Source organism: Microtus pennsylvanicus, chromosome 18, assembly GCF_037038515.1.
Source record: "Microtus pennsylvanicus isolate mMicPen1 chromosome 18, mMicPen1.hap1, whole genome shotgun sequence".
Lineage (NCBI taxonomy): Eukaryota > Metazoa > Chordata > Mammalia > Rodentia > Cricetidae > Microtus > Microtus pennsylvanicus.
In genome coordinates this window covers 34,327,029-34,352,948 of record NC_134596.1, presented here as the reverse complement: position 1 = coordinate 34,352,948, position 25,920 = coordinate 34,327,029, and the positions used below count along the sequence as shown (strand labels likewise).

The 25,920-nt window shown below is 41.7% G+C and overlaps 1 protein-coding gene and 2 long non-coding RNA genes across 4 annotated transcripts in view; 1 reads left to right on the top strand and 2 right to left on the bottom strand.

The window, feature by feature from the left end:
• Positions 1–13,333: 13,333 nt before the first annotated feature.
• LOC142837611 (uncharacterized) lies at positions 13,334–23,246 on the bottom strand. Its single transcript, XR_012908299.1, has 3 exons — positions 23,080–23,246; positions 15,985–16,833; positions 13,334–15,886 (listed from the first exon to the last, which is right to left on the bottom strand). It is a non-coding gene; the product is annotated as an uncharacterized LOC142837611 (long non-coding RNA).
• A 38-nt stretch (positions 23,247–23,284) lies between these two features.
• LOC142837609 (uncharacterized) lies at positions 23,285–24,502 on the bottom strand. Its single transcript, XR_012908298.1, has 2 exons — positions 24,416–24,502; positions 23,285–23,464 (listed from the first exon to the last, which is right to left on the bottom strand). It is a non-coding gene; the product is annotated as an uncharacterized LOC142837609 (long non-coding RNA).
• Positions 24,503–24,660: 158 nt separating this feature from the next.
• The window catches only part of Rab30 (RAB30, member RAS oncogene family), a 74,683-nt gene continuing 73,423 nt past the window's right edge, over positions 24,661–25,920 (top strand). Inside the window, exon 1 of one of the 2 annotated variants that reach the window (XM_075952324.1) lies at positions 24,661–24,919. The gene's annotated coding sequence lies outside the window, so the exon portion shown is untranslated. The remainder of the gene's footprint in view (positions 24,920–25,920) is intronic. The other variant, XM_075952325.1, reaches the window with a different exon arrangement.

Genomic DNA, 25,920 nt, shown 5'->3' with positions numbered 1-25,920 from the left:
TGGAAGTCCACGACACTTTCCTGGGAGGAAAACCAGTACAGGCCAGATGGTGTACTTAAAGGACCCTAGTGAATCTCAGAATATCTGTGCATAAGAAATATGATATGAAATATGTCATGATCAATATTGGCTGCTCTTCTAACCTGGTTTTGATTCCCAGCATCCATGTGGTAGCTTAACACTGTAACTCAAGCCCTAGGGATCTATCACCCTCTTCTGACCTCCTCAGACATCAGGCACACATGGTACACATGCATACATGCAGGCAAACCAACCACACACATGAAATGCCATGAAAACACTCAATGATCGTATAAGAAAGGAGATACCCGTATACAATGGGGCTCTGTGAGTCACATGCTTTGAACCAAATTGCCTCAGTTCTTGCGGGGGTGGGAGTGTCTTTCTGCCCTCAAAAGTTCGGCAGGGATAGGATATCACTGAAAGAATACCATGAAAGTCCCAGAAAGGGGACTGTGACAAGTCTGGTTTTATGCTTCCCTGCCCACCCCTGGGGACACTTTGCTTGTATTGCCTGCAGGATTATTTTTGGTGAAGTAACCTCTCAATAGCGATGCCTAGCAAATACTAGGTGCTGTGCTGAAGGCTTTCTATGTTTTGTTCATTTAGTCTTCCAAGATGGGAGAAAAGCGCATTATTTCAGTTTCACAGGTAAGTGAGGAGAGCTTTTGTTTGTCTCAAAGAACTGCCAATTTGTGAAGCAAATCCTGTAAAATTCATTTTCTATCTTTTTTTGCCTTGCCTTATTTTCTTAAGATGTGAAAATGCAACTGTCTGAGAAAAAAAGTCACACCACAGTCCAGACTGGGATGGAGGTTAGCGGAGGAGAGGGCATACACCCAAGGGCTCTGCATGTCAGAAGGAAGTGTGAGCATGGAGAACAGAGAATGGTTCGTGCATGGGCCAGTTCTGTTGATCATGTCTGCTTCCACGCTAATAGAATCAGCAATGCAGCTGGCCTACCTGCAGGAGAACCCAGGTGAGCAGCCCTTCTGTGTGGTCAGAGGAAGGGAAAATGCTTTGACTAACCACTCAGCCTCTACACACTAGCATTATAACCACAGAAGGTTTTGCTGGCTGCCACCCAGTCTCAGGACGAGGAGAGGCGGAGTGCAGAGAAAGGGCTTTATTAGCAACAAGGCTGCAAGGCAGAGAGGGCAGGCGCTTGCCTTCCAACAACCATCCTTGCCTCCAGGGAGAATCTTTGATGACTTTCCAAGGGGAGATACATGTGTTCCAGACTGGTGGGTGCCTTAGTTCTCCGGTGTTTTAAAAAGAAGCTGCTCCTGGGCTCTGGACTTCTTATCTACTTCACAGAAGGTGGAGAGAGGGTCCTCTCCACTGTATCTAAAGACGGCATAAGTAAATGATCAAAGTTTCTGTTTATTAAAGTGACTTTGTGTTGTGGTCAGGGCTTCTAGTGAGTGCCCTTCCAGGTGTGACCTCCTCCTATAACTTGAGACTAGGGCATGCTCAGGAAGGGAGGGCTTATGTATTCCTAGCTAACTTTAGTGTAGAGTTAATCTATAAAAGATAGACTTCAGGGACCAGCTACTCCTTATGAGAAAGAGTAGGCAGGAGATAGAAGCAACACCTGGGATGGGGGGGTGATGTGCACCTGCAGTATATTGGAGATTAAAAGGATGCTTTTAAGAGTTTAACTCAACATCCTTGCACTTGGAACAAGTGTTCAATTTTTTATCATGTTACACCCCTCAGTGAGTTAGTTATAATACCAATTATTTTCATTTCAGACACAAAAATCACGTTCCAGGAGGTTATTTCCCCAAATTTGCATGACTAGTAAATAGCAGAATGGCCATAAATCTAAGGGTATATTATTTAAGTACAGATTTTGCTTTTATAAGGAGAGTGACATTTTTTGATTTCCTAATAAATCATACTATACCCTTATCATTTGCCATCAGTAAAAGAATCTGGACCCGTTATTGTGAAAGGCATCAGCCGCAGGTCCTGAGGCTTAAACCACTGTTCTCTATGAGGAGTGCACAAGACAAGCCAGTGAGTTGTGGTAAGAATTGTAGAGCCGGGGGCTGGAGAGATGGCTCAGCGGTTAAGAGCATTGCCTGTTTTTCCAAAGGTCCTGAGTTCAATTCCCAGCAACCACATGGTGGCTCACAACCATCTATAATGAGGTCTGATGCCCTCTTCTGGCCTGCAAGCATACACACAGACAGAATATTGTATACATAATAAATAAATAAATATTTAAAAAAAAAGAATTGTAGAGCCGGACAGTGGTGGCGCATGCCTTTAATCCCAGCACTTGGGAGGCAGAGGCAGGCAGATTTCTGTGAGTTCAAGGCCAGCCTGATCTACAAGACTCAGTTCTAGGACAGGCTCCAAAGCTACTCATGTGTCAAAAAAAAATGCAACTTTCACTTATGTCTGTTATTTAAGCAACAAGGAATGAGCTTCTGTTCACTTGGATTGAGGTTGGCATCCTCTGTAGCAGCTTTGCTAGTCTGTTCTTTTGCAGTTCTGGGCAGGTGAACCTAGAATCTCATGCATGCCAAGCAAGCACTCTGCCACCCAGCTACATTACGAGTGTGCTTAAAAATTTTCTTTTTTTAAGATGGTCTTGCAAAGTCACTCAGACTGGCCTGGAATTTTCTAGCCTCCTACCTCAATTTCTCAAAGAGTTGGGATTACAGACATGCTTGACCATCTCACTGGAATGCTCCCTCGATCCTTCTATTTGACGTCAACACAAATGGAGGTTTAGATCTGAGCAACCCGCATGGTGGAAAGAATCAACTCATGAAAGTTGTCCTCTGATCTACACACATACACACTGTAAGAGAGAGAGAGAGAAAGAGACACATAAAGAGATGTAAAAAATTATAAATGGAGTTTTTTTTCCATCTTTAGCATCTGGTAATATATCTCAATTTTGTAAGAGATTTAGACTTAAAAAAAATTAAATCTCATAAAATTAACAACCATTTTTAAACGAGTGCTTTCCTCAAAAAAAACTGTATAAATTGAAGATAATATGTAGAACCAGAAATATCAGAACTGGCCAGGTGGAGGTGGAGCACGCCTTAATCCTAGCACTTGCGAGGCAGAAGCAGGTGGATCTCTGTGAGTTGAGGCCAGCGTGGTCTACAAGAGCTAGTTCCAGGCCAGGATCTAAAACTACGGAGAAGGGGCTGGAGAGATGACTCAGTGGTTAAAAGCATTGCCTGCTTTTCCAAAGGTCCTGAGTTCAATTCCCAGCAACCACATGGTGGCTCACAACCATCTGTAATGAGGTCTGGTGCCCTCTTCTGGCCTGCAGGCATACACACATATATGTATACATAATAAGTAAATAAATAAATATTAAAACTACAGAGAAACCTTGTCTCGAAAAAACAAAAAAAAAGGAAAGGAAAAAGAAAAGAAATATCAGAACTGAATATTTATTCTTTTTTTTATTTTAATGTGCATGTGTCTATGTATGTGTACCCAGAGGCCAGAACAAGGTATCAGATTTCCTAGAGCTAAAGTACAGTAATTCCTCAATGTGGGAGTGAGGAGACAGTGCGGGTCTTTTAGAAGAGCAACAAGTGCTCTTAGCCACTGAGACATCATTTCATCTATATTTGTCTTTTTTTTTAAAACAGGGTCTTTGTGTAGCCCTGGCTGTCCTACAACTCACTCTGTAGACCAGGCTGGCCTTGAACTCACAGAGATCTACCTGCCTCTCCTGAGTGCTGGGACTAAAGGCGGGCGCCACCACCGTCCGGCTTTTTTTTTTCTATTTATCATTTTTGAGACAGTTATATAGTCTTGGATGATCTGGTATTATGTACCCCAGGCTGGCCTTGAACTCACAGTGAGCTCCTCTCTACGATGCATTTGGGCACAGGTGTGGGTGCCATTCACCTTTTTGTGGGGGTATCTTTCAGTGGCTGGGGCTCACCAACAGACAAAGCTGACTGGCTAGCTCTGTCTCCCCTGTACTGTGTCACATCTATGCACAGTTCCCAGGGATTCAATCTGACTGGGAGTGGAGGAGAAAATGAAGAGACAGACACATGAACAAAAAACTGGGATCAAGTAGACCGGGCTCTAGGATGGAGAAACTTTACTGTATAAAGTTGAGCAGAGAGGAAGAGTTGCTGCCTGCAGTCGAACAAGGAGGCAGTGTTGTGGTATACAGCTGGATTAAGGGAACCAGTTTAGCTAATCTCAGTAGGGTCAGTCTCTGTGGGGAAGTGGTCTTCAGGTTGTAACTATCCAAGAGTTGGGGTGGGGACAAGAAAGCCATAGTAAACATTCTCTGCACACACTATCAACACGCACACATTGAGCAGAGGAAGGCTTTGTCATTTCCCTGAGTCTGAGGCTATGGGATCTTTGACAAAGTGGGGCCTATGTTAACAATACACATTTACTCAGGACTGCCTCTGCTCCCTACAAATGTGTCTGACTCTTTAACACAGTTTCTGGTGACTGAAACTCGGGTCCTTATGCTGCATAGCAATTACTTTCCCAGCGTAGCTCCCCCCTTTGCCCAGTGTAAGTAGACATTTTCCCTGAAATAAAATAATTTCAGTTTCATCCTACCCATTTAAAAGTTTGCCTTCATTTCATAATATATTACCTACAATAGTGTCTATAACTTGAAGTGTACCTTACACACATTGTGGGTGTATATTAAAATTAATTTGAAATTATTGACTTAGAAAAAGACTCTACCATTCACCAGCTGAGCATTCTAGTCTGTGAACACAGTAGGACTCGGTACCGAGTAACCATGAAATAAGAGTCGGTTGCTATACCAACATCAGGGTTAGTTTTTAAGCCCAAGGAAGTACAGATGACTCTGATGCAGATTCATGATGTATATATTAGTTCTACCATAAACTGATCTCCTTGGAGACAGTTTCTTGGTCGGGAACTATAAAATCTGCTGCAATTATCATAATGCTGGATCTAAATGTTCCTGTGAGAATGCCTAGAAAGGCCTCCCTCTGATCTTTTCCTTTCACTGTGCCAGGGAAAACTGGGAAGATCTTCCTGACTTCTCCCTGCACACACCACTGTGGGTAGACCAGCGTGAAGGTCCTGCAGATAAAGGTTCTTTCCCCAAGCCTGACAACCTGAGTTTGATTACTGGGCCCCACATAGTGGAAGAACAGAACTGATTCCTGTAAGTTGTCTTCTCTTACCACTTATGTGCAATGGAACACCCCCAACCAAAAACAAACAAACAAAAAACCAAACCACTACCACCAAAACCCAAAGCAAATGTATTTTTTTTAACAGTATAGTGATTCACCTAAAGTCCTACTGAGAACACTAATTCCTGTGCTGATTTAAATGCCTGTCACTCTACCCCTAGGGCTTCCTTTTTCTGTTCTGTGACTCAAGGCAGCTACTTGACTGTGTCTGCCTGCCTGCTAAGGGGATGTGCATAATCTGATGGAGCTGAAGCCTACTTAGTTCATAGGTTCTATAGTGCAGACTCTGACATTAACTGTGGTACGAAACCTCTTCGGCTACCATGTCACTTACAAAGTGCAAACACTACATTAGATAAACAGACCGTGAAAACGTATTCATTTTACATGTTTAATAGAGGTTATTTTCTTCATTCTCTCACCTAAAACACCAAATCCCTCTTTGGATGCTTGTTGAGAAAAAGAATGCTTACTTTTTAGAGCTCTGATTCTCTTGCCAAGTATGACTTCTCATTGATAAATACTGTTTACTATGTCAGGTGCTGTAGTAAGTACTTGCCACTCATTTTTCTCTAATACCACAACCATATGAAGGACTGACAAAAATTCTATTTCAGTCAGACAAGGTGGTACATGCCTATAATCTTAGCGTGGACACAGGAGGGTCATTCCAAATTTAAGGCCAGCTTGTTCCATATAGTGCATTTATGTCAGCCAAATATATAGCAAGATCCTGCCCAAATAAATAAACAAAAATGTAAATGTCACACATAAGAAAACCAAGTCCTAGTAATTTACCTATAATTGGATGCTGAAGACACTTGGGACCCAGGATGTTTTGACTCTTGGACTTACAAATTTCTTCCCGCACCACATTAAAGGTTCAAGTGACCAACGTTAAACCTGCTTAGAGGTGGACCTGTGGTTTTTATTGACTAACCCCAAATAAACCACATACATTTGAACTCTGAGCAAACACTGCCTAGGGCTTTTGTTCCAGGAGACTCTAGCGTTACCTCCCCCACAAGGCTGTGCTCTTTGGAAAGCAGTGTACAGAAGTGCCAGGAATCAGATCCTTTGAAGTATAAGGCTATGAAATCAACCTGCCCAGGCACTGGCCCATCTGCCAGCTCTGAGTCAGCTGGCAGGCAAAAAGCCAGAGGCTCAGATGTAATCAGCTCCTAAACAGGTCTGACTACACCACCTCCGCCTTCCTCAGTCTGCCATATCCTTCCAGCCTGATCTTACGAGAGTCCTCCCGACATGGAAGGCACCATGTCTCACAGCAGTGATTCCCCTGTATGCTTCCCCAACTGTTTACCAAAATTGCCAGCCGCACTTACAAATGATGATTGACGGCAATGCCAGAGGTTTTGAGGAGGAAGTTGTTGACGGCAATGCCAGAGGTTTTGAGGAGGAAGTTGAAGTGGATTAAAATCAGCCAGGGGTCAAAGTCCCAGCTTTGCAATATTGTTTAGTAAATTGTCTAATAGCTTTGCATTTTAGTTTTCTTATTAACAAGTTGGGGTGACAATATTAAGACTCTTCTGGGCTGTTTAGAAAAATCAGATGAGAGGAAACAAATGGGAAATGCAGGAAAGGCCCCTTGGGACAGTGATTCTATGCACAGTAAGCATTCAGACGTTAGCTACACTGTGCAACCTAGCGAGTGTGAATGAAAGACTTATTGTTCATCTCCAAAAGCTGATATAATTACAAGGCCTTGGCACCTATCAAGTGCGTAGAACACGAATCATTAACTGTTCTATACTTTGAGTACAGTAAATACTTTGCATTCCTTCCATCCTAAACCTACTTGACGGGCAGGCTTGCTCTCAGGTAGAAGGTGCTTCTGGAGCTTCAGTAAGCAGATAAGACAGCTGCTCTGGTTAAATGACAGCAGGTATTTCTTGAAGATTCCTTGACAAGAGGATTATCAAACAGGGATGAGAAAACATGGCGTATGTGTGCCACTATTCTCCTTTAACCAGACTGACCCTCGCCACTTAGTGGGCTATGCCGTATTCCAAAGAGACTACTTGTTCTACATGTCATTGTTATCCAGTATGAGGCAAGACAATTGTTTTTTGTCATCATTGTTTATCCAAGAAAATTTCAGAGGGGCTGACCTAAAGGATTCCAAGTGAATTTTAGAGGGGAGAGTGGTAGTAAATGAGAGTAACCACTTATTACAAAGTCCAAAATATGTTTTCTATGTGGGCAATCCTCATTTCTTTAAGACTGCACACTGTGTACTGCAAAAGTTAAAAGAAAGTAATACCAACCATTTGGTTATAGCACACTTTCATGAATCTAAACACAAAATGGATAAATTTTCTATTTATAGGAGAAAAACACAGCATGCCTTTCAGTGAACCATCAGGATGCCTGGTGTAAGTCTTCTCAAGTTCACAGAGTACCACTAAGGTGTGGCAGCATTTAATAGTATCATGCAGATGAATGGGACTCCCTCCAGGCTATGTGGATACTCATACACTTCCAGGGCTGAGTTTTAACCTGAGTCATGCACCTTACTGCATCCCAGAAGAGCTACAAGCATTTGTACATAGATGTAGTGTTCAGGACTTGGCCAATTCCCTTTCTATATATGTATGGGGGCAGGAGTAATATCTTGGATGGATCCAAGACTTTCGTAAAATCCTTAAGAGCTCCGTGCACCCGTATCATTGAGAGCTACAGCCTGAGGAGTTAGGAAGGTAGCCCAGCAGTTGAAAACACTTGTTCTCTTCAGAGGACCTTGGTTGTTTCACAACACCAACAGAGAGAGGCTAATAACCATCTGTAACTTCATTCCAAAGGATCTGATGTCCTCATCTGACTTCCATGGGCACCAGGCATGTATGTAATATACATCCATACACAGAGGCAAAACACTTTTACACATAACATTTTAAAATACTGGGAGAAAAAAAGTTCAGCCTGGCATCGTGGCACTTGTAATCCCAATACTTGTGAGGCGGGCAGAAGGATCAAAAACTATCTCAGCTACATAGTGAGCTTGAGGCCAGCCTGAACTACATGAGATCATGTCTTAAACAAAAGGAAATGCTTAAGAGACCATGGAAGGTACACAGATCTTAAGTGGGGGAGTAACAATATCGTGGCATGATATAGACTGTATAAGATACGAAAGCAGAAGATGGAGCTATTTTAGAAGGGAGGAAACTAGCCTGAAGGGGCAGGGAGGATGGAGGGGGCAGGGAAGGGCAGGGATAAACTAGAACAAAGATCAATCACACACCCTGTAGTGAACCCTATTACTTCATATGTTTAAACTTCTTTAAAAAGTACTGCTATCTCAGGACCCTAGAAAAATCCTGACTCTTCCAACACCATGCAGAGGCACCACACCGTCTTTGTCCTTAAAGGGGAGGTCAACAGAAACATTGAACCATTCTAGTGACTGAGCCGAACCTGGTGACATAGGCCAGTAATTTTAGCCTCTCAAGAGTCTGAAGCAGTAGGGCTACAAGTTCAAGGTCTGTCTCAGGAGACTTGTGACCTGTAGCCAACTGAGTGAGGTTTTGTCTGACGATACAAAGTGAAAACAAAAATGTCTAGTTTCAAATTTTATACTGGAAAAGACATTCAAGTGATTTTATAGTATGTTTTTAAAATTTTGTTGTTTTCTATATAATACAGGCTACTTTTGTTAAATCTGTTTATCTCAATGACAGAAAGAGTATGCCATGTACCCTGAGGCATAATGGCCTTTACTTCTAGCAAAGGCAGGCTGATCCCTTAAACTCAAGGCCAGCCTGGTCTATATAACAAGTTCAGGCCAGCCAGGGTTACATAGAGCATATCTCAAACAATAAGATATAAACACACCATGTATAAAGTATTTAGTACATGGTAGACCTCAAATGTTATTTTCACATACCAATTTAATGTCACTGCATCCTTTCATCTCCTTCCCTTCTTTAAGAGCTTCTTGTAATAATCATTGAAATGAGTCTTTACTGTCAAGACTATGTTATCCAGGATGCGAGAGGAGGCTTGGCGCAATCTCCATGTTTGTACACTCATAATCTATGGCAAACTATAAAAATCCTTAAACAATGTAGGTTAAAAGCTCAATGTCTGGTACAAAAAAAGTACTAAATAAATAAGGACTGAAAAATAAAAATTAAGAAAAAATCAAATCAGAAGAACAATTCCTTCAAACAGGAGGAACACTGGCAGGCTGCAGGTGCCATAGAACTCAGACTGTAGGAGGAACACTGGCAATCTGTAGGTCCTGCAGAATTCACAGACTCTGGAAATGAGACTGAGGGATCAGAGAACTGCACCTACTTAAATTCAACTTAGGTCAATTGTTAAGATCTAACTACATGCAATTTGAAGAGAAGATTATCATAGAATTTCCTTGATTTAATCTATAGATGTCTCTAACAAGTCAGGCTTGGTGGCATATGCCTATAACAGCACATTTGGGAACGGAAGAAGGATCATGAATTTGAAACCAACATTAGTAAGACTTTGTATCAAAACCAAAACAAACCAAACATTTTTTTCGAGACAGAGTTCCTCTGGGTAGCCCTGGCTATCCTGGAACTCACTCTGAAGACCAGACTGACCTCAAACTCAGAGACTCAGCTGCCTCTGCTTCCTAAATGCTGGGATTAAAGCCATGTACGACTATTGCCCAGCCAAACTGATCCTTTTAAAGACATTTAAAAACTGAGACAAGAGGATAATGGTTTCAAAAATCAAACAAACACAAAAAAGAAGTTACTGCCAGAGTCAGCACTGGAACATGGGTCTGTACAGATTTGGACACTAATCTTCTTTAGGACTCATCTCCTTTAGTTCCTCCTGAGATCTGGGCATCTAATATTATTCAAAACACAATGCAAAAACATATTTCCACGCACTGTCCTATGGCCAGGCCTTATTATCTTCCCAGATCCCTTGACTGCCATTCTGTACCTAACAGATTCTAACCCAACACATATATCCTTCGCCTCTCTTAAATCCTGTAGTCCCCCAAAGCTTAAATTATAAAGTTGCTGATGAGTAGCAATAGTACAGTGTGCTTATACATACATACACAGGACATACTGTATCCTGTATGCCCATAGAAGCTATTGTTTTAACTCCAAAAGATGTACTGTTAAAATAAGAAATAATGTTGGGGCCAGGCGGTGGTGGCGCACGCTTTTAATCCCAGCACTCGGGAGGCAGAGGCAGGCGGATCTCTGTGAGTTCGAGGCCAGCCTGGTCTACAAGAGCTAGTTCCAGGATAGGAACCAAAAGCTACGGAGAAACCCTGTCTCGAAAAATCAAAAAAAAAAAAAAAAAAAGAAATAATGTTGGGCATGGTGGCACACACCTTTAATCCTAGCACTCAAGAGGCAGAGGCAGGCCAATCTGTTTGAAACCAGCTGGTCTCATAGTGAGCTCCAGGGCACCTCTGGCTATATAGGGAGACCCTATCTCAAAGAAAAATGAAAACAAAACGACAAAACCACAATTCAGTGGGCTGAGGTTCTGTGGTTTCTAGACAGTGTCATGGTGAGTTTGTTGAAGACTGCTGCCCTAGTGGGATTGGCTGCGTAGCATATTATACACAAGAGGCTAACAATATTATACACAAAGATTCCTGATGTTCTTAAGAAGTTCCTTAAAAATGCAGCTCATGGAAAACACACAGAATAGCAAAAAGAATTGGGTACAGACCAAGTAGAACCAGATGTTAAAAAATTAGAAGATATGCTTCAGGGTGGTCAAGCAAAAGAGGTGATTTTTAGGCTGAAGTGAACTAAATCTGATAAAAAAAATTGTTGCAGTGGGAGCCATGGGAGATATTAGTGGAAGAGCCTCCTGCAAACCAGTGGAAATGATCATAGTCAATATGATCATTGATCTAATAGTTGATGGGAAGGAAACTGGTTTAGTGAAATACTATGTTAAGAAAATAAAAACGGATAAACATACATGGAATGTTTAAATATGGCTTTTTGAAAAAAGTGATTTTAACTATAAAAATTATAGGCTGACACATGAGACTTTTGTGGGGGGAATGAAGCTGCTCCAGACCTTCAGTGTCGTGGTGTTTTCCTAACTTGTACTTTGTGAAAATTAACAGAACCTTATTCACAAGAGGGTGAAATCTTTTGTCAACGAACAAAACAAAACAGGGAGTTCCATCGTCCATCGGTGCGCCTCAGTTTGTTCAGGGACGGCCACAGTGCAGCACTGCTCTGTGTAACTTTGCAGAGGTAGAGATTTCATTACTGATGGGAGCTTACTGGGGAGATGTCTTTGGAAATTTTCCTTTGTACTTCCCTGGAAGCAGAAAATCTATTCAAGGTTAAAGTTGGTATCAACAAGGGAAGGGACAAATTAGTAGCAAGACCCAGGAAAGAGATGAGAATTAAGACTAAAATTTAACATAGTAGAGTGGGTAGAGCCTCAAGCTCCTAAGCAAGGAAAACTGGACCAAATAAGGAAAAAGTGTAGGTTTTACTCCCAGCATCCTGCATGGACACTTGAGTTTATTATTCTCAGCTTCCTACTCACAGTATTGTCAAGTCACTTCACTGTTTAGCTCTGGTTGTCTTGGAACTCACTTTGTAGACCAGGCTGGCCTTGAACTCAGAGATCCACCTGCCTCTAAATGCGTGCACCACCATCACCAGGCTGACTTGTCTTTAAGCCTTTTTATATAACTTAGCCCAGCATGCATTTGGTTTGATATTGATGATCACAGTATAAAATTAATTGTTCTACCACTGACAGTATAGCACTTATACAACTTTTTTTTTTTTTGGTTTTTCGAGACAGGGTTTCTCTGTAGTTTTGGAGCCTGTCCTGGAACTAGCTCTTGTAGACCAGGCTGGCCTTGAACTCACAGAGATCCGCCTGCCTCTGCCTCCCAAGTGCTGGGATTAAAGGCGTGCGCCACCACCGCCCGGCTACAACTTTCTTTTGACTCACATAACTATTTTTATCTTTGTAAGGCTCTTACTGGATACCTGCTTATCTTGGTATCTTTGTGTTATATGACACCTAGTGGATACCCAAAGAATATTTCCTGAAGAAACTTTTTTTTGTTTTTTTTTTTTTGGTTTTTTGAGACAGGGATTCTCTGTGGCTCTGGAGCCTGTCCTGGAACTAGCTCTTGCAGACCTGGCTGACTTCGAACTCCCAGAGATCTGCCGCCCTCTGCCTCCTGAGTGCTGGGATTAAAGGGGTGTGCCACAACCACTTGGCACAAAAAACATATTGAGCTCTGAAGGGAATGTAAAATGGTTTAGTTTCCAGATGCATTCCACTGCAGTTTTTTTTTTAAAGCAACAACAACAACAAAAACAGGATTTCAGGCTGGCTTCTGAATTCAGTAAGTAGGTAAGTAAGTAAGACTTCAAACTTCTGATTTGCCTTTTTTTTTTTGCAGAAAAAGTGGGTATTTAGTGGGTTATGGAAGGGAAGGGGAAAGGGGAGAAGGGGGAAGAGCATAGAGAGAGAGAAACAGAGGTGGAGGAAGTGGTGAGAAGGGAGAGAGACAGAAAGGAGATTTGCCTGTCTTTATGTCCTGTTAGAGTTACAGGTATGACTTATTGCAGTGGAGAGACAAAATACAGGGCTTTGTGCATATGAAGCAAACACTACCAACTACCAGATACAGCCCCAAGTTCCCAAATGTAAGTAGACAAGAGGGCAGAGGGAAAGGTTATGTAGAATTTGATCATAGAACCCTCTACTTGCACAATTAGTTGAACGTTAATGGTAGAATTAAGGAATGCAGATACTTCTATTCTTTCATATTGCTGGGCTATAATGGAAAACCTTATTAGACTGGGTGGCATATGCTTTAATTCCAGTATGCAAGAAACTAAAGCAGGGGGCTGGAGAGATGGCTCAGTGGTTAAGAGCATTGCCTGCTCTTCCAAAGGTCCTGAGTTCAATTCCCGGCAACCACATGGTGGCTCACAACCATCTGTAATGAGGTCTGGTGCCCTCCTCTGGCCTGCAGACATAATATTGTAAACATAATAAATAAAAAAAAAAAAAACTAAAGCAGGTAGATCTGAGTTAAAGGCCAGTCAATGCAATGGATGTAACCTTTTGAAGATCAAACCCAGAGCCTTGCATATATGCATGGTATCATCACACTATTCCCTCAGCCCTCATTAAAAAATTTTAAGGCTGGAGCTAGGCGGTGGTGATGCATGCTTTAACCCCAGCATTCAGGAGGCAGAGGCAGGTAGATCTCTACGAGTTCAAAGCCAGACTGGTCTACAAGAGCTAGTTCCAGGGCAGACTCCAAAGCTACAGAGAACCCCTGCCATAAAAACAAAATTAAAATTAACCGAGCGGTGGTGGTACATGTCCTTAATCCCAGAACTCAGGAGGCAGAAGCAGGTAGATCTCCGTGAGTTCAAGGACAGACTAGTCTACAAAAAGAGTTCCAGGACAGCTAGGACAGAGAAAAACCGTCTCAAAGAAAACAAAATTGAAATTGGGGGATAGGAGGTTAAGAGGACATGCTACTCCTCGGTTTCAGTTCCCAGCACTCATCTGGGTGCTTACAACCATCCAGAACTCCAGTTCCAGGGAATCTACCAACCTTTTCTGACCTCTGTGGGGACCGGGAACGCAGGCATTCAGCTTTAAAAACATAAATACCAATTGAGGGCAGAACTCCTTTCCATTTACTCTTTCTAGAGATATTTTGCAGGCTTATCTTTATAAGATATACTTGTTACTGTATTATTTTTGGAGTCATGGTACTCAGTAGATGACAAACATAACACATATTTAGTTTTGTTTACACCTGACTACGTGTGTATTACATGCAGAGGCTCATGGAAGCAAGAGGGTGTCAGGTCTTCTGGCACTGTAATACAGGCAGTTATGAGACATTGGATATAGGCACTGGGATCTCTGCAAGAGCACATGCTCTTAACTGATCTCAATAATCCTAATGCCTGTATCTCAACCTCCTAATCCTACTTGTAATTGTTGTAAGATAGTTCTGTCACACTGGGAATCAGGGATTGAGTCTCCCATCCCGCCCAAAAGTTAGAAATATATAGCATTTCCTGGTCTCAAAAAGCTCTCGCACAAAAATCTCACAAATTGTAAAATGTGATAAGCCAAATATTAAAAAGATTAAGCAACCTATCAGTTCTGTAATTTAACATGAGCATTAAACAATGACACAACTCTGTACTTGCCTCGCAGGGCTTATTCATGTTTCAACACTATCTGTCTGCTACATGCAGCTTGCTAGTGTGTGAACAAGTCATGCTACAGCAAAAGAAAAAGGGGCTAGAAATCAAAACTGCTTTGCTATTGCAATCAGTTTTTGTAGAGGGCTTTATACATCTTCAAAGTAATCTTTCTACCTCTATTAGTTTCCAATTAGCAGACTACAATTTCCTGGCCAAGTTTTTTTTTTTTTTTTTGGTTGAGACAGGGTTTCTCTGTAGCTTTGGAGCCTATCCTGGAACTAGCTCTTGTAGACCAGGCTGGTTTTGAACTCACAGAGATCTGCCTGCTTCTGCCTCCTAAGTGCTGGGATTAAAGGTGTGCACCACCGCTGCCTGGCTTTGTTCCTAGATTTTTAAAAAATTGTTTAAGGTTATGCAGCTCTGGCTGTTTTGGGACTCTCTGTGTAGATGAAGCTGGCCTTGAATTTAGAGATCCACCGCATCTTCCTCCCAGGTGCTGCCACCTAAGTATTTTTAAAATGGCATGGCAGCCTGTAATTCCATCTCCTGCAAGGCTGAAACAAGATTCTAAATAATAATCAGGGCAAATTGAGATCTGTCATAAAGACAGCGTGGAAGTGGGTTCAAGAAGGAAAAAAAGGTAGTACCATATAGATGGAATGAACTAAAAGTAAAAAATAGGATCTCAAGGAGCTGGCAAGATGGTCCACTGGGTAAGAGTGAATGCTGTTCTAGCAGTGGGCTGGAGTTTGGGTCTCATAGTACCTTAAATTCCGGGGAGAATTCTGGCATCCTCCAGCATCAGCACACACATATATATATATATCCTCCATACACATAAAAAGTAAACTATTTTTTAAAAAAGTACTAGCAAATGCAGATGGATGGCCAAGTTTGAGGCTAACCTGGGCTACAATGTAAGACTTTTGCTCCAGAAGTCAAGCTATTATGAAAATGTGACTTATCTTCTGTATTTTCAGTACCATATGGTCTGAAAGGGAAATATAAGTCTTTTATCATATGTAATTAGGATCAGTAACAATGCAGCATTCAGTATCTTTGAGGTCAGAAAGGAAGTGTCCATGTATGTATTATAATGTGCCCACCCACCCCGGCACCGGGCATCATAGCAATCAGTGCTTGTTACTAAGGATCACTTACAGTAAGTACTGACAGGGTCAGGTTTTACTGTCAGTTGCTCATTTTTCTTGTGAATGATATTCTATCTTCTTCAAACACCAATTTGACACTGGTCTAGGGCTCCCTATGTGTATCAAGGAGTGGGGAATCTTCTTTGCCTTTATTATTATTATTTTCTTTGTCTAAAGAATGTTTCTGCCTAAACTGCATTTTCTTCTGGACAAGCATGTGAAAACATTTGTGTGGAAGAAGAACTATTGAATTGTGAGGCATTAAGTACAAACTTCCAAAACTTGGAACTACTTTTCTTGGAGTTGAAGGATGATTACACTGTGAAGGCAAAAATAGAGAAAATTATTGCAACTTAAGTATTTAAATACATTTAAACTCTACATAGTATGCAGTTTTAAGCAAGGAATGATACATACCTTTAATCCCAGCCAGAAGGATTTGCTTTCTGAGACACGATCTTGGGATCTACAAATCAGCTCTGAACTCAAATTTCCCAAGGCCTGACATTTATGAAATCACGCACAGGTGGTGTGCTTTAAACAGAACTCTTGTCACCAAATCTGTTGACAATGGTTGCTGCACCTCTTTGGGATATGTGCAGAGTTGAAACACTCAAGAATGTAACTTTCATTTTGCTCCTCTTGAGCAGGAATTCCCATGCAGTGGACCTTAGGTTGAACCAACCAGCTGTAGTCTCACCTTCTCTATGGCCAGGCAGACTTGTTCTTTTTGTTTCGTTTTCCGAGACAGGGTTTCTCTCTGTGTAGCTTTGGAGCCTGTCCTGGAACTCTGTAGACTTCTAAAAAAATTGTTAAGTGTATAATGTGTATGTGCAGAAGTTCAGGCTGGCAGACACAAGGTCAGAAAACAGCTTTCAGGAGCTCCCCCTTGGGTTTTGGGGTTCAAACTCAAGTTCGGTTTACCTGCTCAGTCACCTGGATGGCCTGGATTTGAGCTTAAACTTCAAAACTATGGTTAATTCCTGTAACAAGTAATGAAAAAGATACCTAAATACATATGATGTCAGAATTTTATTTCTGTTGAGAATGTAACCTTAGGATGCTAAGACAGTCTCACATTAGGAACAACTCCAGTGCTTACTTACTGAGCAGAATAATCCTACGTATGGTTTCCATGATGCTCCTTGGATTTAACATTCTCTAATATTGCTCTTCTATTTACTTGTGTTACTAAGTTCTTCATATGCATGTACCAGGTGCACTAGATACAGCCAAGTTCACATTTTCCAGACACTTGTACTGAATCTGTAAGAAACGAACGGATTATTCCAACATAAAGATTTCCTAAATTCATGCATTTTTTAAAAAGATTTTTTTTACTATGTGCATATGTATCTGTACATTATGTCGTATACAGCCACAGTGAGCCCCATGTGGGTGCAGGGAACTGAATCTGGGTTCTCTGGAAGAGCAGCCATTGTTCTTTACTAAGTCATCTCTCCAGCCCCTTAATTAATTTTATTTATTTATTTTTTTGGTTTTTTGAGACAGGATTTCTCTGTAGCTTTGGTGCCTGTCCTGGAACTAGCTCTTGTAGACCAGGCTGGCCTCGAACTCACAGAGATCCGATTGCCTCTGCCTCCCGAGTGCTGGGATTAAAGGCGTGCGCCACCACCGCCCGGCCCCTTAATTTTATGAGCATTTTGAATTATATTGGATAAGGCACAAACTTTCAGTGATGAGATCTTATAATGTACTTCAGATAAGGCCTATATAGCTCAGACTCATGTCTCTCCTACTATCCCAGCCTTGGATATGCTAGGTATTGCATATCTGAATACAACCTGGTAGGAGAGGAAATAAAAACATACTAAATTCTTAAAAAAAAATACTAAGTGTATAGAGTTCACATGTATAGTTTGGTAAATTTCAGCGCATGGTTTTTTATTTGCACTATTTTTTTCAAGACGGGATTTCTCTGTGTAATAGCCCTGGCTGTACTGGAACTTACTTTATAGACTAGGCTGGCCTCTAGAATATTCTCCTGCCTCTGCCTTCTGGAATTAAAGGCATGAGCCACCATACCTTGCTTATTTGTACTTTTTATTATATAAAAAAATGTAAACAAATTACAATATTAGCAGTAATCATGACTATCCCAATTAAAGTGATACCTTATAATAACTGCCTAAGGACTGAAATACATCTGCTGGATATTGGCTGAAGCATTGCTAAGTATCATGGAGCTCATAAAACATGTATTTCTCTGTAAAGATTAACATTTGAAGATTGATTACTTTCTTCCTAATTCAATGTACTGTACCTTATGCATTTAAAAGGTTTTTGTATTGAAGAGAGCTATGGACTGCTGCAGATTTAAAAAGGGATCCCTGTCTCAAAAGACCAAAAAAAAAAAAAAAATAAAATAAAAATAAAAAAAAATAAAAATAAAAAGGGATCCCTGACTCTGAAACAGGCTATTTCATGACTAAGAGGGTCATAGGTCACCCTTGTACTCAATTATTACAGTCAAAAACTTACAAATGCTTCAACCCTGTCCACCAAAAACTAATACTTTTAAGTATCAATATTACAGAGCTGCTTCTTACTCAATACCTATTTTAGTAATACAAGAATTAAACATGATTTAAAATTTCCTAAGTATATACCCTTCATATCTAAGCTACATTTGCTTATGTGGTTGGACTATATTCTTCACTAGAAAACTCAATGAAGTAGGCATATAATTTTTGTACAAATAAAAGCCCAGCATGAACTAACCAATACCATATGGAACTGAGATTTTTCTATGGTGAAATTCCACCAAATAACAAAACCAGCTTTCTGCTGACAAATGGTGCTCATAGGCACACTTACCCACCACGACGTACAGCTGTAGAAATGATTTGACGATTTGACAAACTGTAGTTTGACCTCAAAGAGCATACATATTTTACTATCCCCAATGTTTCCCACCTGTCAAATGCTTTAAGCCAATCCTGTCATTTACTTTCCTCAACTACGACAGCCACTAGGAACTCATTTTTATGCAAGGCTTGGTGGTACATGCCTTTAGCTCTAGCACTAGGGAAGCAGAGATAAGATCTCTGAGTTTGAGGCCAGGCTGATCTACACAGAAGTCAGGGTTACAGAAAGACCATGTCTCAAAACATTAAAACTATTTTTTGGGGGGAGAGGGTAAGTTTTTTTTTGAGACAAGGTTTCTCTGTAGCTCTGGAGTCTGTTCTGGAACTCTGTAGACCAGGCTGTCCTCAAACTCACAGATATCCACCTGTGCTGCCTCCTGTGCATTGGGATTAAAGGCATGTGCCACCACCCAGTCAAAAGAACTTATTTCTACTTAAGTTCTTTGAAATATGTTCTAGACCAGTGCATAGGTATGAATTAGTTACCATAATTAGCTTAGCCGAAAAATGGTGCCAAGATAGATCTCTGTGAGTTTGGAACCAGCCTAGTTTACAGACAGTTCCAGGACAACCAGAGCTACACAGCGATTCAGGTCTGTGAAAAATGAAAGAGGTCGTGGTGGGGTGCCAAGTGGCTCATTGAACATAGGTTTCCAGATTCAAACCTTTATTAATTCAAACGTTTATTAATGTGTCTCCTTCACTCCCAACAGATTAAGTATTAGCAGATTGGTGGATTCAGTCTTAAAACTGTCAGGAACAGATAGTAGTCTGAACATAAAATTCAAATTTGGGGAGTCAACCTAGATGACTTTGCAACTTTTCTGTAGTTCAAAACATGTTATTTAAAGCACAATTTAACCTGCAGCCATATTGTCTTTACTGAGAAACAGCCCAAGTTATACCCAGACTAGAAGGTACAGATCTCGTGAGGACAAATAGACCTACATTTGGACATACTGGATGGACTACCATGTCAGGACTTTGTAATGAATAACCTCCCTTGATACTTTTAAAAGTTTTTCATTATATCAAACAGTATTTTTTTTCATTTTCATTTACCCTTTCAGTTAAATTTCTAGGAAAAGGCTAAGCAATGGAATGACTTCAGGCAATGTGAAATTTAATAAATGTCAGAGATGGATTTAAGAAATCTACAGAGGCCTATACTGCCTGTCAGTTGCTTTTCTCCTTTTGCATTTTTCGTATCTGCACAACCACACATTTCCCACGTAAGCAATCTAATGAATCCAATCATTATGGATTTCTCCTGCTGATAAAACATTGACAGGTGGGTAGAGAACAGTCCCATTCACCATGCATGCAGTGCTTTCTCCAATAGTGGTTCTAAGGATCCCAGTTGGGGCTGGTGTACATTAACGATACACTCATGAAGAGCAAACACCACCCTTTAGGATGGAACTACTCAATACTAAGGTTCATGGTCACTGCTTGCATCTTGTTTTGTTTTTGTATAGCATCATAAAAAATGCACAAAAATTGCCAGGTGGTGGTGGCGCACACCTGTAATCCCAGCACTTGGGAGGCAGAGGCAGGCAGAGCTCTATGAGTTTGAGGTCAGCCAGGCATACAAGAGCTAGTTCCAGGAGAAACCCTGCTTGGAAAAACAAAACAACCCTCCCCGCCCAAATGCACAAGTTATATAAGCAGTCAAGACCTGAAAATGGCAATTACGAAAAGAAAAATAATTCAATGAAAATCTTTTCTGTGGTTAGACAGGGATTCACCATGTAACCCAAGGTGGCTCAGAATTCCCTATTCAGTCCAGGCTGGGCTCCAAGTCAGTTTCCCTGTTTCTACCTCAAAGGCACTGGGATTAGAGGCTAGTGCCATGAGGCCCCATAGCCAAATGTTGAGTATTACAAAGGAAAATTATTACAAAAGTATTTCAGAGCTCCTCTCCTTTGTCTTCTTGGCTGGATCTCTCAGCAGAGTGGAAGTTAAATGTCCTCAAATTTCTTCAGCAAGTGATGACTGTGCAACGATTAGGAGGGGACTCTAGCTTCTAAGACAGGGGTTGAATAGGTTGTGAGATAGAGAAAGTTCGGTGGTTAAAAGCACTTGCTGCTTTTGCAGAGGATCAGTTTCAGTTCCCAACACTCACATGGTGGCTCAAAACCACCTATAACTCTAGTTCCAAGGGGGAATCTGACGCCTTCTTCTGACCTCCAAGGGTACCAAGCACATACACGAAGGCAAAACACCCATACGTATAAACCTTTTAAAAATAAATAAGGTTGTTGCTTCTAACATCTTAAAGAAACTCTCTTAATTCTGCCTGTCCCTACCATTATTTTTTTCTTCAGATTCAAACCTCGTATCTTTATTTGGCATCTACTTTTCTCTGTTCCACATTTCATTCCTTAAATTTGATAACTTTTCACTACATTGTTAACTCAGTTTATATGAAAAAGAACAAAATTTAGTAAGCCTTCACAGGAAACAATGCCACTTGAAAATAAAAATGTTTAGAATTTATCTCAAAAGCAGCAAGAAACAGATAAAAAGAAAGCAGAACTTTAGAAAGACACAAATGCTGGGCGGTGGTGGCACAGGCCTTTAATTCCAACACTCAGGAAGCAGAGGCAGGTGGATGTCTAAGTTCGAGGCCAGCTTGGTCCACAAAGCGAGTTCCAGAAAAGCCACAGCTGTTAGACAGAGACCATGCCTTGAAAAGCAAAAGCAAAACCAAACAAAAAAAACAAAACAAAAATCAAAAAACAAAACAAATACACAAACATGAACACCGAAAATGGAACTCTCATGGGACTCAAGTAATGCCCAGTGTGATAATCAGGCAGAAAAGGCAGTCATCAGTGTAAACAGTGCATCACTCTAAATGACTCACAACAGTGACAGTGCTATACTCCATAACAGTCTAGTAAAGCCCACTTATTACACACAGGAACATGCTATTTACTTGCAGCATTGCAACTGAGAAGTACTGTATGTCAACTTTACTTACAACAGTAAGCTTTGTATAGCCCAAATCCTTCCACACCAATTTCCTCATGGTTTTGTGCAGTTTTCTTGTATAAGTGTGTTGATGGTTGGAACTCTGAGCAAACTAAAACCCATTGGACTACACCCTTTAAATAAATAGGTAAACTGTGTATGTGAATTTCATTTCAATTAAGCTGTTTATAAAAGATACAATTTAGAGGATTACTCTTTACAGCAAGTTCACACAGAGAGCATCTCCAATGAAGACCTATGAACACATACCTACTTACATAATTGATTACAGCACAACATTCTGCATACCTAAATTTCCTGAAATGTCTATGTTCATGAACACATAGTTTTTCAGCATATATTCTTGCAAACACATGTTCTATAGTGCCCCTTCAATTGTCTAGACCTGTTAAAATCTGAGAAATAAGATAAGATAGGCAGTCGTTAATTAAAATTAACTTGAAGTCATTATACTTTTTTTTTGGTTTTTAGAGACAAGGTAGCCTTGTGTAGCCCTGGCTGTCCTGGAACTCAATCAGTAGACCAGGGTGGCTTTGAACTCACCACCTGCCGCTGCCTCTCTGATGTTGGTATCAGAGGCGTGCACCATCACTGCCCAGCTAGACTTTAAATTTTGACCCTGAGACATTTGCTGCATTTACCTTGAGCCATATGGAAATCCAGCAGCAAAACCTATGCCAAAGTGTTATAAACACAACAGCTACGGTACTACTAACCTGAGACTTATTTCCTAACGGTTGTCAATGCAAAGTAAGAATGTCTAAATCATGAAAAATTGGTTTTCTTATCTGAAATGAACTAAAAGATTTTTCCAAACAAACAAAAAAATCCAAACGCACGATAACTAAATCCAAATGGTGTGCCCTTCTGTGTCCACTTCTGGAAACGTACACTGTGGCAAATGTTCACCTTAATCAAAGAGGAGGTCTGAAAGATGTACTCCCCGGTAAAATGTTTTCCTTAAGTTTCTAAAGAATATAGAATTTGTTTTTTCCTGTGACCGTTAAGACTTAACTTGTAGAGTCTTTCTAAAATACACCGTTTTTCTTTCCCCCACACATTTATGGTTAAATATCCATTATCTATAAGGCTAAAACAATTCAAAGCACTCAATCACATGACAAATTATAGAAGCCACTACATTATATATTGGTTCCATTTTCACAGTATTTCCAAACAATCTGTTATTTTTCTTCAATAAATCAGTCTTTGACAGTAACCCGAACTAAGATTATATTGCTCATATAAATGTCTTTTAAAACAAAGATTCATTTGCCTAAACCCTACAGTTGAATCTAGGGGCAGAAAAAAATGGTAAACACTGTTTCCTTTCTAGTACTTACCACCATTTCGGGTAGAACAGCAGTATTTGAGGTTTTTACCTTGCTGAATTCATGGAAGAATGGCTTTTGCCACTCCCCTGGCTTCTTCTCACAACAGAACATAAGCTGGATCTTTGCAAACTGTTTTTAATGGCCACCATTTGCAGATGCCTTTGACTCCTATTGTGTTTTGTCAATTTAAAAACCAGTCTGCTTGGTCTTTTGAAAGGAAGATCTATCGACCAGTTGAATTTTATTAACTTCTAACAGAGGCATAGTGTGTTCTTTCACTGATGTAAACAAACCTGGGGATCCAATCCAGGGCCTTGAGTATGCTAGGTGAGTTCTCATCACTGAGTTACATCTCCTGCACAAAACCCGGTTTTCAAAGTAAATGCAAAAGAGAGGGAGAGCCGGGCGATGGTGGCGCACGCCTTTAATCCCAGCACTCGGGAGGCAGAGGCAGGTGGATCTCTGTGAGTTCGAGACCAGCCTGGTCTACAGAGTTAGTTCCAGGACAGGCTCCAAAGCCACAGAGAAACCCTGTCTCAAAAAAACCAAAAAAAAAAAAAAAAAAAAAAGAGAGGGAGAACAAGCAACACAAATTATGCTTATCTGCATTTTCAACTGTTTAGAGACTCTCTGTATATACGAAGTAAAATTTGCCATCTTTCCAGTCAACTTCAGAATCTGAAAAACAAGCACACAGTACTGCTTTAGTTATGCAACTGGAAAAACAGATAATTTGGGATGCTGAGCAAAAGGCTTCAAAAGTTCTTGAAGTAATCTGTTTGGAATACGCCAGAGAAGACACTGAATGCACGGTGGGTACCAAGTCGGTAAGGGGAGAGGATGGTTAAATACGTTAACTAACGTTATCTGCGTGAGTATGTCACAACGAAATACATTATTTTGCATAATTTTGTTAGTATAAGCTAACAAAAAAAGGCAAGATAGGTATCCATGGATACCAACACCGAATAGCCTACGTATTTTAGCATATTTCACTCAGCATTAGTCCTGAGTAAGATTGCTCACTTGCAGTCCCTTTTAATGTCTTTCACTTTCGCGGGTGAGTTAAGAAAGATTTGACGCTAACTTCTTTTAGTAGCTCCTTTCTTCTTATTAGGACCAAAAATACGATCCTTCGCGCTCAGTTATCTACCAACGACTTCTCTAAAGCCCTTTGAAAATCATTACGGGATGACGATTCGGTGTGTGTGTGTGTGGTGGGGGGTCACATCTGAGGAAAAGGGCATGGGGGAAATGAGGGGGAAAAAATGGCAAGACGACAAAAAAAAATCAACCTAGGTTTTGCTCCAATCGTCGGGTGCAAGAGGGCGTCTCTTCTCAGAGGCGCGAGGCCTGCCGTCCCGTAGCACAACAAAGACCCCTTCCGCCCAGACTGTCCCGCTACGAGGACTAAGGGGTCTTCCACGCCCGGAAGTGAAGCGGCTCCCTGGGTCTCCCGGTAAAAAAGCTGAGGGAAAGGCGTGAGGCCCTGTGCAAGCCCGGCTGGTGGAAGCTCACGCCGACTCGCGAGGCCATCTCCGGTCCGACGGCCCTGCCCATGCCCAGCGGAGTCTTCATCCAGTCCCAGCCAGTGCTCGAGGCTCTCAACCCCCACGTCCTCTGCCTCACCATTCTCACCACGCCGCCTCTCAGCTCCACGAGACCCCGAAGGCTCAGCCCGCAGCAGCTCCCGAGCTTCAACATGGCGGCCGGTCCGGTCTCTCTCAGTCTGGGTGCTCCGACCGAGGCATCCTGGGCATTGTAGTTCCGGCTGTAGCCTCTGCGTCCCTCACGGACTTCAGAGGACTACAGGTCCCAGAATGCACAGCTCTGGAGCATGGCTATTGGGGCCGCTCGGACAGAGGGATGATGTCATTGCAAAACCCCACTGCATTCATTGTGCTACGGTCTATCCACTCCCCACCCCCCCCACTGCTGCTGCTGCTGTTGCTGCTGCTGCTGGGCTCGCTATTGCCGCTCGCTCCAGCTGAGCCCTGAGTAGCAGCAGGACCAGGGCAGGGACTGACTCCAGTCCTTGGACTTAGGACACCGCAGCACCTTCCCTTACGTGCGTGACTCAGTCGCATATCATTTCTGTTTATGCCTGGGGTGGGGAGAAATATCCCAAACCAGGTGAGTTGAAGTGATTTATTCAAATCGTTCTCCCAAGTTATTCCTCCCGCTTAATGCTCAAGGCTTTCTTTTGGAAGATGGGGCCGGGAATGGGGGTATGGATTCGGGAGGTTCTCACTGGCGCTGCTAAGAGCTAAATCGCTCTGTGCAATTTGGGTCACTGCAAAGAACAACTCCAGCAACCTGCCCCCGCCAGAGGACTGGTGCCTGCCAATTTCCTCGCCTCCCTTTAACCTTTTTGAGGCTGGGAGAGGGGGCTGGGCTGGCAGGGATGTTGGGAAGTGCACTTGGAAACCATGAGGAGGGCAAAGGTGGCGGACTGCAGTCCTGTCATTCCCCAGCCCCGGTGCTGAGGTTTGAGTGGGAAAGGGTGATGTGTGTGGGAGAAATGGAGACAGTGATTTAAGGTGGTCATACTTCTTTAGGACATTTGTGTGTCTTGGAGTAGCATACACTGGTTTGTTTTTTTTTTAAAGATGAGCACGCTTCTCTTGAGTCGCTTAAGTTTCATAGGGCTTTATTTTATGTTTGCATGTCTGTGTCGTTTGCCTCGCTTTTTTTTCTGCTGATTTGAGGTGACAGTGTCCTCTAACGGTGCACTCCGTGCCAGTCAGAAATATTTCACGTGTCTAGGGAAGGTTTTTCTTAGGCTGCTAGAAGCAGCATTTTTGTTAAGTTTTTTTTTTTATTTCCTCCCGTTTTCTCGACTGCGGGATTCAGGATTGTTTGGAAGTGGAGCTGATAGATTTGTGCTTGTGTGAGTGTTTTAAATTACATCGCGATAGGCTTTCGCCACTGACGATGGTACTGTAGCGAGCTGCCGTTTTCCGAGGCTCAGTCGCCACTCACACTTAACGGTTTGTAGACGGAATCGGAAAACCTGGGTACTTTTTTTTTTTTCCTTTTTAACACTTTAGGGAAAGGAAAAGTTAGAAGTACTGTCACCCTTTACTGGCCATCCCTGAAAGGTATCCAAGAACAGGGAGCCTGACCAGGGCAAC